This window comes from Mustela erminea, chromosome 4 (genome assembly GCF_009829155.1).
Source record: "Mustela erminea isolate mMusErm1 chromosome 4, mMusErm1.Pri, whole genome shotgun sequence".
NCBI lineage: Eukaryota > Metazoa > Chordata > Mammalia > Carnivora > Mustelidae > Mustela > Mustela erminea.
Window position 1 is genome coordinate 87155983 of NC_045617.1, and position 10375 is coordinate 87166357.

General features: G+C 49.1%; 1 long non-coding RNA gene across 1 annotated transcript; it reads right to left on the reverse strand.

Annotated features, from left to right (window-relative positions):
- Positions 1–2078: 2078 nt before the first annotated feature.
- Positions 2079–9575, reverse strand: LOC116587798. The gene is made up of 3 exons (XR_004284645.1): positions 9282–9575; positions 6589–6662; positions 2079–2295 (listed from the first exon to the last, which is right to left on the reverse strand). It is a non-coding gene; the product is annotated as an uncharacterized LOC116587798 (long non-coding RNA).
- Positions 9576–10375: the final 800 nt, after the last annotated feature.

The following is a 10375-nucleotide window of genomic DNA, read 5'->3' on the forward strand; positions in this document are numbered from 1 at the left end:
GCCCACAGAGGGCTCCTCTGTTCCTATCCCCAGAGCTGCGTCTTGCAGAGAATAGGTCCTGGCATTCCTGTCTTCCCTGCCCTGTACACAGGGATACCTGGCCAAGGGGGAGCATGTGGCTGAAGTCCTCTGGGATATTCCCTCTGCTATGGAAATAGCATCTGCCCTGAGGAAGGGACACTTCCTTCTAGTGGACACAAAGCTGCCCCTTGGGCTGGCGGCAGCTTTGGGTGGCTCTAGTTCTGCCTGCTGGGGAGGCTGACCATTCCCTTGGACCAAACTGCGATCACCAGAGTGAGGACAGTGAGGGGAGGGAGGAAATGTGGCTGAGACACCCCAAGACTGGCCTAGGGCTTAGAAGGAATTTCCTGACATGAGCGGTAGTGTTGCCCAGTGGATTGACCTGAACAGGGGTTGAGTTGTGCAAGGAAAGAGTTTATTAAAGAGAGAGTACACTTGAGATGTGGGAGTGGGGAGCTCAAGGGAACAGCTGTGTCCAGGGTCTGGGTCTCTCTTTTACTGCAGATGGTATCTGAAGGGTAGAATTTATTATTTAGGAAGGGGATATCTTTGGGAGCAGGGCTTTGTGCTTTGCTCCTTCACTTGGCTGGGGTCTCCGACTCTCTTGGTCTTGGGCCTGTCTGCTCTGATCTGGCTTCTTGGTGGCAGAGCAGGCTGCTACCTTTCCAGATAAAAGGGCTTACCTCCCCATTTGCTAGTTTCCAAGCATCCTTTAAAGCCTAACCAGCTGCCTACTTTAACAGGAGGACACACAGGTTGAAGAGCCGTCACAAAGGACCAACCTCGGGAGAGGGAGAAGAGAAGAGGAGGAAGCAGGACAGAAAAAAGAGCAGAGGGAGAATCAACAGGCAGAAACTAAAAGAAAATTAGAGACCAGACAATGACTCTTGAGCTGGGGGCACAGTGAGGAGTAGGCCACATGCTGTGCTACTGGCAAAGCTGGGAGAGGGTAGGTGATGTGGGAAACAAAGGCAAAAGAAAAAATTTAATTTCCTTACTGCCTACAGCACGCTGACAAGTCCTTGCAACACGAAGAGTGATCTTCCTAGGGGAGCTCCTCTGCCTCGACGTTAACACTTTGCTAAGGGCAAAAGGCAGTCTTAGCCTAACATTTTCCCACCCCCCACCCCCAATCCTGTAAGTCTTCTGCAGCATATAAAAATTCCTTTGGAGACTTCCCTTATTTCTACCCCCCAAGGTCCCGTTAGCAATTATCCTCCAAGCCCAGGGCCCACTGATTTACATCTGCAGGGGCTCCTGATTGAGTTTTTACTGAACAGCAATAAATGACCTTTTCCTAAGGTAGAGCTAGCCCCCTCAAGGTCCGGGAAACTTTGCTTCCAAAATACCGTGGAGACTTGTGCTGTCTCCAACCCCCTCCCAACTTGGAGGTAAATAACCAGTCGCCCCTCACAACCCCAGCACAGCTCTTTCTGCCCATGGGGTCCTTCCCCGTACTTTGATTATACCACCATTTTGCAAAGAAGATATCTCATCTCAAGAGTTTTATCTTGGCCTTTGGCTCTGAACCACAACATTTCTATGTCAGTAGGTGGGTGGGATCTGGCTAACTGTAAGGAAGAAATTCTGGCCTTCCCCTACCCCCAAGTCCCCATCGTCCACATGTTTTTTAACACTGGCCCAAAATGGCTCTGGAGTGAGAGAGAGGAAGACTCTACGGACCAGGGGCACCTGGAGTTTCTGGCTCTTTCACTGGCAAAGTTGAGGAAAAGGACTTTTCACTGTCAATAATTTTCTTTTCATTTTATCTTTCTTTCTTTCTTTCTTTCTTTTTTTTTTTTTTTTTGGAAGATTTTGTTTATTTGTCAGAGAGAGAGAGAGCACAAGCAGGGGGAGCAGTAGGCAGAGGGAGAGGCAGCCTTCCCCCGGAGCAGAGAGGAAGATGCAGGACTGGATTCCAGGACCCTAGGATCATGACTTGAGCCACCCAGGAGTCCCTGTCAATGCTCTTCCATTGGCCACTGGAACCCAGTCGCATATGTGTTTTACACCTGAGCAGTAAACCAGCAAATTACCTGTGGGGTTGTTTTAGCTGGGATGCTTGCTTGCTGATGACATTGCCCCTGGTGAGAGGCACCAATTGGAATTCTCCAGGGTGGCTGCTATTATCGCATTATCAGGAGTTTATCTTGGAAGCATTTGGGTTTTGCTGTTTTAATAACCGAACCCTGGAGCCTGTGCGTGGGGGAAGATGTTTCTTCTGATGAAGAGAAGCGGCGAAGCCAGCATCTTCTCGCGTGTCTCAGGCCAGAGCTTATTTAAGAGAGCACAAGTAAAAGGTACAAGAGGAGCATTTGCTTGTTTAATTGGCCATAGATTTTCCTGGCAATAATTTGCAGAAAGATAAGGGACCTCTTCAAGGTCATGTGTCTGGGCAAGGCTGGGTAAGGAAAAGGACTAAGGAAATTCGAGGTGGTTGCCTTTTCAAATGAGTTTGCTGATCTCCCTAGGCCTCATCTATCAGCTGATGAATGTCTGTTGTTTAACTGATGGTTCCTGCCCAGCTGGCCTGGCTCTCAGCTTGGACCAGCAGTCGGCAGGAAGGCAGAGATGGAGGGTCTGTCCTGCAGCCTGGGGTACCAAAAGCATTGTATCCAGAACGAGAGGGTGCGAACCTGCCCCCAGGTCAGTGACTCACTATGCAGCTTGGAGACAGAACAGGCCACCTCTGGGAAGCAGGGACAGGTGGCTGTGCATGTCCCAGCTTATACAGGCTCAGGCTGCCTCCCTGGCTGGGTCTTCACCCCCATCCCGGCCTTGTGATCTGCTGGAGCAGACCCCATGATTCCCCAGCCTGGACCCACAGCTGATTTTATAGAGTCTCAGAGATCCTCGAGTCCAACTGTTCCCTTTCTCAGATGGAGATGGGGGCCCATGACAGCATCAGATCTCTGTACTCTGTTGTGCCTATCCCTATCTTATGATATTGTCCAGCCCTGCTGTGAGCTCCTGTGGTCCTCCGGTGGTCCTCCATTCCCGCGAGAGCTCCGAGAAGCCACGGCCTACATTTGAATTGGGGTTTAGCCTAGGACGCAACACACCCCAAATGCTCACGAGGTGTTGGACGGACTGGCTGAATAAATGAATGGAATGAATGAATGCGGTGGCTTGCCCCGGGACCCATCGTTGGCGGAGGCAGAGATAGGACCCAGGCTTCAGCTCCAGTTTCTTTCTCTGCTCCACCCCACCTAGCAGGAGGAAGAGCAGGGGCGTCAGCATGCAAGCCTCTGGCCCAGACTGCTGGAGATTAGGTCCTGGGTTATTCTGGAGCTGCAAGCTGTGAGGCGGCCACAGAAGCATGCCTCTCAGATTCCCCTGCAAGAAGGAATTTGCTGTTCCACGGAAAGGAGGGTGGTTGGTGGACGATGTCAGGCCGTAGCACCTTTAGGGTCCACCTCAGCTGTGGAGCCCCGGCCAGCTCCTCCCTGTCAGGCACAGCAGTGACCACAGCAGGGTGCTGGAGCTGTCCTCTGAGTGCACTCTGCTCCGCATCGGGCTGGTGGAGACTCCGTCATGGTGCATGGTAGTGGGAGGCACTGCCCCTCCCCTTTCCTTTCCTAGCTCTCAGGTCTACATTATGGTTTGAAGGTTCTCTTGGCCCAATTCCACTCCCTTCCCCTTTTCTATTTGTCACAGGCATTAATTCTAACAAACCTCAGTAAATCTTAAAGTCTGCTTCCCAGAGGACCCACACAGGCTATGTGACTTGGGACAAGTTATCTCTCCAGCCTTCATTGTTCTCATCTGTAAGTTGGGACTCATGGCCATCCCGACCTCATAGGGTGCTTATGGGGACTAAACAAATCCATACAACGCTCAGCCCAGGTAAGCACTGGATACATGTTAGCCAGGGGAATTACTTAGGGGTATTACACATGCAAAGGAAAAAAAAAAAAAAGAGCATGGCTGTGTCCCAAGAACACTATCTGCGAACACATGTCCTTTGGCTCAGGGGTCATAATTGGCTGATTCCTATTCTATGTAACAAATATGATGATATGACCCCAGGGATACTAATTCCATCACCTGGACCATAGTGATACTGGAGGAAGGAAGTGGAGGGAACACACCACAGATTTGGGTCAGTGAGCTGTGAGATATTTGCCAGGGGCTTCTCCAAAGCTACTTTCTCTCTCTCTCTCTCTCTCTCTCTCTCTCTCTCTCTCTCTCTCTCTCTTTTTCAGGGACCTCTCAGGAAGAATCTGTGTGTCCGGATGGTAGCATAGCCACTATTGTGGTAGTGGGTGGGTGGGGAGGGGTGGTGGCCAAAATAGAAAACTCATCCAGGAGTAGAGCAGAGCCAAGAGAATAGCAAAGAAGTGGGCTCTGAGTCCTGATGCCAGTGGGGATCCCTGGAACAAGCCATGCCTGAAGCTAGCCAGGACTCACTCTCTCTCTCTCTCTCTCTCTCTTAACTTTTCAATAATTTATTCATTCAGTCATGTTATCTAAGGCCAGGCTAAGTGGTCTATCATTTACAATAAAAAGAATTTTAACAGATGCAACCAGGGACCACAAAAAGGAGGGAATGCCCCCTTCCCCTACTAGGTCACAAAGAAGCCTGTCTACCCCCACACCCACATACTCACAAGTGGAAATAGGAAGTAGGGCTGGACCAAGACCAGGAAGAACCCTGTGCTGCTCAGCCTGGCATCCAGAGGGAGTCAAGAGTTCAATAAATCTATCCCAGCACTTCCTAATCATTGCCCTCTGTCCCCAGCTCAAAAGGCCCATCTCCTCCACCCCTTTGCTCACCTTTGCTCCCTAAATGTCATGCAAATTATCCTACTGCAGCCTTTGACAGGTCCTGCTGAGTTACCAGCTGCTGGTTGCAGAACCCCTTAGAAGGACTGTCTCAATCAAAAGGAGAAAATCTCTACAGCCAATTAGGCCCTGCGTTATTTGACAAAGTGTGCCAGATTAATGGCAATTATTAATTACAGGGTACTGAGGGCAGAAATATCACGATCAACACCTTCTCTTTGTGGGAGGTGGCTGTGGGCAGTAGCCATCTGAGACCCTGATTAAAGCTAATGGAGGTCACCTTTCACGCTGAGGCTGGGTGAGGGGGTCATTGTGTAGGCAGGAAACTGGGGAATCACAGGGGCCTGACTCATCAAGGCCTGCCTGCCTGATCCTGAAGGCAGGTTAAAGCAGTTCAAATCCTGGCCTGTGCTCTGTGTGGTGAAGGTGCTGGTTGTCCTGGGGGGAACATGGCTCTGGTCCTAGCTCTGACTTGGTGCACCAGGTCCGATCTGGATTTCAGTCTCTCCTCTATTCATGAGGAGTTGTTCTGGAAGGAGTGTTTCTCAAATTAGGATGCTATTGTCACTAGGGGTCGGTCAGTTCTTCTTGTGTAGGATTATTCCACACATTGCCCAGGGGGCACATTGATCGGGAATCCTGCCTGCCCACCCCAGATGCTGTGACAACCCCAAACCACATGCCCCTGTCTCCACATGTCCCTAGGGAGAGAGTGGCATCCCTGGCTGAGAACCCCCATCTGATCGCCTTCCAGAGAGCTGGGTGGCCTCCTTCTACCTTGGTGTCCTCATCTGAGAAATGGGGATCATAATGTACCTTGGTCATGGGGCTATGAAGGCCAAATGAGATGTCCCCAGTAAAAATGAGGACCAGTGCCTGATACATAGTCAGTATGAGATATGTTACGTGATACGACGTGGGGAGCCCCCTCCCAAGTATTTCTTTTCTAACTTCAACCCTGCAAAGTCCATGCCATTATTCCCATTTTACAGATGGGAGAACGGAGAACCTGAGAGGTTAAACAATTTGCCAAATTTCATCAATAGGTCAGTGACTTCCTAGTCTGGCCCCTTATTGGCCCGATTGTGGGGGACATGACAAGGCCAGGCACTTAGTGACCCCTGTCATTGGTTGTCTGGGATGTGGGAGTGGAGAAAGGGCTGGATAGTGGTGGGGGAGGGGACTTCAGGTGACTACTGTCAGCTTCATAAGACCGACCAGAGGCGAGGGCCTTCCTGAGACGCTTCTAGCGTCTAGCTTCTAGCCACACGCTTCTCAGGCACCCCATCTGTAAATCCAAACTTAGGGTCAAGGAGGTCTTCCCCTCACTGGCTTGATAGAGATGTTGCTAAAGAGCAGGAAATGAGAGCTGAACTCCAGGACCAGGTCTGTAATAGCAAGGCTGGAGAACAGGGAATTCATGGAGTGTTGTCCCCAGGCAGGCAGGGAAGGGGGGTGATCTGGGCCTGGGTGACTGCAGAAAGGAAATCACACTAGCAGCACATTTCACCTTTATTGCTGGGAGCAGCTGAGGGAGCTGAGAAGGGTGAAACAGGCTACAGAGTTCTCATATGCAGACATTCAGCCCAGTCAGAATATCACAGAAAAGCCACAGAAAGTTCAGGGATGTCCCAGGGCATGGGAGTCAACCACTTCCCTGCCAGCTTCCTCTCATCACTGTGGTCTACAAGGCCTGGTGACATCTCCATAGTGCCTAATCCAGCCTTTCTGACCTCATCTTTAGGTCAAGACACACTGACCTTTCTGTTCCTCTTTACCTACCTCAGGGCCTTTGCATTTGCAGTTGGACCTTCCTAGGGCTGGTTGCTTATGATCTGATCTCAGATCAGAAGCCCCTGTTCAGAAAGGTCTTTGTAAACCATAGCTGGAATAGCCATACAACCCAGTTGTACATTAGTGACTTTATTTTCTTCTTAGCACTTATTGTTAAACAGTGTTTATTGTTTATTGACATAATATTCTGAGTTCCTAAATAGTGCCTGGCACTTAATAGGTCCTCAGTGAACAGCAAATAAATTAAGAATGGAGACATCTTTCTGAGGTCAGTAAACAGTCTAAGGGAGAAGACACAGTCCTGCCTCAAGGAGCCCAAGTCTGAGGGGAGACACAGTCTTGTCTCAGGGAGCCCCAGTCTGAGGGAGGAGACACAGCCCTGTCCTCAGGGACCCCCAGTCTTAGAAGGAGACACAGCCCTGCCCTCATGTATCCCAGTCTGAGGGGGGATAAACTGTTGTGTCTCTAGAGGCAATAGTTTATCAACGAGTACAAACCATACACCTACACCCTGAAAGAAGTGTGGCTGAGGGTCTGTAGGCTTATAGGACTCAGTCACGGAGGACTTCTGATAGGAAGTTGCTTCTGAAAACCAGTGACCCCACGTCTCATATATCAAAGGGAACTCTGCCTAGTACACCAGCTCTATCATTCTGAATCAGAGCCAATCTAAGTGGTCCTAATCAGATGTGGGTAGTGAGTGTAATTAGAGTCAAACCCCACAGATCCTCTTCTACAGAATCAGACATACCTGCCTGACCACTCCTTTATGCAGTGTAAGTACTTGCCTACCTCTTAATTGGAGAAAAGAGTAGTCACAGGCCATTCCATCTCCCTGCTTGGAACCCTTCCTCACTTCACCTCACCACCTACTCATGTCCTTTTTTCCATCCTGCCTTTATAGAATCCAGGCCTACTGCAATGTACAACCCACATGGCAGTCTGTGAGAGGCACTTACCTGGAGTTGTATAGTGTACAACCCATACAACTGTATGCAGCAGCCCTGATAAATTTCCAGAGTCTTAGGACTCAAAGAGACCTCAGAAAGCCTAGAGCAGAGTCTCTTACTCTAAAATGAAGAAACTGGGGCTCTTAGTAGAGACATAATTTTTCCAAAGTTATGAAATGGTGTCTTAACAAAATGGTTGGAATGTGGAACCCACAGCTCTTGGTTCCCCAAGCAAGAAAATGATCTGTCTACTGTTTCTCTCTCACCCTTCTTCTAAGGCTCTGTTAAAATGCCTCCCTTTCCTTCTCTTTCAGCACACCTTGTGCTCTCCATTCTAGGGTCAAATTGAGCACACACCATGTTTTGAGATCTTCCTAAAGAAGCCATATAACCAAGCCGGGACCCTAATCATTTGTTCACTTCAGAGTGGGGACCCTCTGAGTTCAGAGGTCCTTGTCTGTATGAGGGTTTGCAACAGGGTGAAGAGCAATGGAGGGGAGATGAGGAAGACCCACCCCCTACTTCCTGGTAGAATAAAAATACAAGTGTCAGACACTCTTGGATAGCTGTTGTAATTCTGGTCCATGCCATGGGCATGACCTTGAGCAGTCTACTCAGCCTTTCTCAGTTCCAGGTTTGTCAGTTGTAAAAGGAGGTCAAAATAACCCTCATTCTTTCCCCCACCCCTGTCCTCCAGTGTAGTGAGGATTCCATTCCATAAGGTAATCTGTGTAAAGGGCCGAAGGCTCACACCATGGCTGAGCCTGTCCCTCTACAACTCCCTGCGCCCTGAAGCCGTTCTTTTCAGCCTGTGTTCTGAGTGTGTGTTATGGCTCTTCCCTGTGGAAGCCGTTTAAAGGCAGGAACTGTTCCTGGGAAGAGATAAAATCCTTGGCACAGCTCAGCCATTACCAGAGATGTTTAACCAGCCCGCGTTCATAGGCAGGAGGACATGCATGAAAGCGTTTTATCTTCCTCCCACAAGGGGAGAGCAGAGCCCCGTGCCAAGCCGAGATGAAGGCTTGATTTTTCTAAGTAGACATTTAGGATTCTACTGATGCTTTGCTAACTCCCAGTCAAATCACGACATCAAGGAAAGAAAAACTCCATTTTCTGTTAAGATGTTGAAATGGCCCTTTCCAATTAGGCAGTGGGCTCCGGGAGGGGGAACCCAGGCAAGCAGCCCAGAGCTGTGTCTGCTCATCTGTGTGTCCTAGGGTCCATGAGCCCCTCAGAGCTGAGCCTGCACATCCTGAGTGAGGAGGTGGCCTCCAAGCGACATCCTGTCCTCCATGTCTCCCACTACGTTAGGTCCCTGCTCCTCCTTAGGAGGAATGTGAGATGGTTAATTACTAGTCAGTTACATGTTTTGAATACATTCGTGGTCTGATCATCTACTTTCAATTAGCAAAGGCCAGGAACTCTCATCCAATTGCTCACAAGATACAAATATGCAAACAATATGATCTAACTAGAACTCTCCAATCCCCTCTCTCCACAGCTCCTTGTCTACTAAGAGAGCTCAGATTCACCTTTTAAAACTCAGCTCAAGGAGGGATAATGATAGCATTAACAACAAACACTTTTATGGCCCTTATTCTGCCACTCACTGCTCTAATTGCTTTCTGTGTACTAAACTCATTTCATCTTTTTTGTATCCATGGTGACTTAAACAATGGCCATGGACTCTTCCACTCTTCCACTGGAGAGATGGGGTCTGTGACCTCTCACCTTGAAACTGGGCAGGTTCAAGGTCTGCTTTGACAAATGGACTGTGGTAGAAGTGGTGTTGTGTCAGTTTCTAGATCAGGCCTGAAGATCCTAGCAGCTTCCCTTTCCATCTCTTGGCACAGTCTCTTCAGGAGCCCTGGACCACCATGTAAGGAGTCTGGCTAGCCCAAGATGTTCATGCTGGAGGGAGCACATCTGAACATTCTAGTCCACATCTCAGTTAGACCCAGCCTTCCAGTCACGTGAGTGAAGCAATCTGAAACCCTCCAGGCCAGCTAGGTAAACTTTGGGTGACCTCAGCTGACACCATGCAGAGCAAATCATCAAACAGCCAAACCTTGCCTATGTACCTGACCCACCAGGTCATGCGATATAATAAGATGGCTGGAATACTTTGTTACGGAACAGTGGGTAACCATCACAACCACGTTCTGAGGTAGGTACAGTGGGATACCATTCAACAGTTGAGAAGACAGACACAGAGAAGTCAAGTAATTTGCCCAAGGTCACATAACTATCAAGTGCTGGGGTGAGGATCTGAAGCCTAGATAGGCTGTCCCCAAAGCCTGTGCTTTCTCCTTTTCTCTGAACCCTGTATTGACTGTCCTCCCAGCTGTCTAACACCTCTTGAACTTATTCATGGGCAAATCTACTACCCTACTAGATGCAAAGTCTGCTAGACTTGAGTCCTGGTATCTTTATATTACTAGTACAGAGGAAAAATGTTCAATGTTTGTTGAAAGAGTGGAGGGGGGCGTGGATGAATGGCTGGCTGGCTGACTGGATGGATGAAGCCTGGATGGACTTGGGTGGGATGGTGCCAGACAGATGTGGAGAATCTAGAACCACTGGGGAGGTAGCCTTATTAGAGGTACCAAGTGAGGATCAGTATGAGGGAAACAGAGGGTCCTGAAGGTGAGGAGAGCCACACCACATAGAGGGGGAGCAAACGCCCCCTTCGCTAATCAGGTAGTTCTTCCCCAGTGACCTTTCTTCTGCAGGCCTCAAGAAGAGTCACTCTTTGCAAGTAAGGATTGCTTTTGAAAAGCACGTCTTTTTTTTTTTTTTTTTAAAGATTTTACTTATTTAAAATC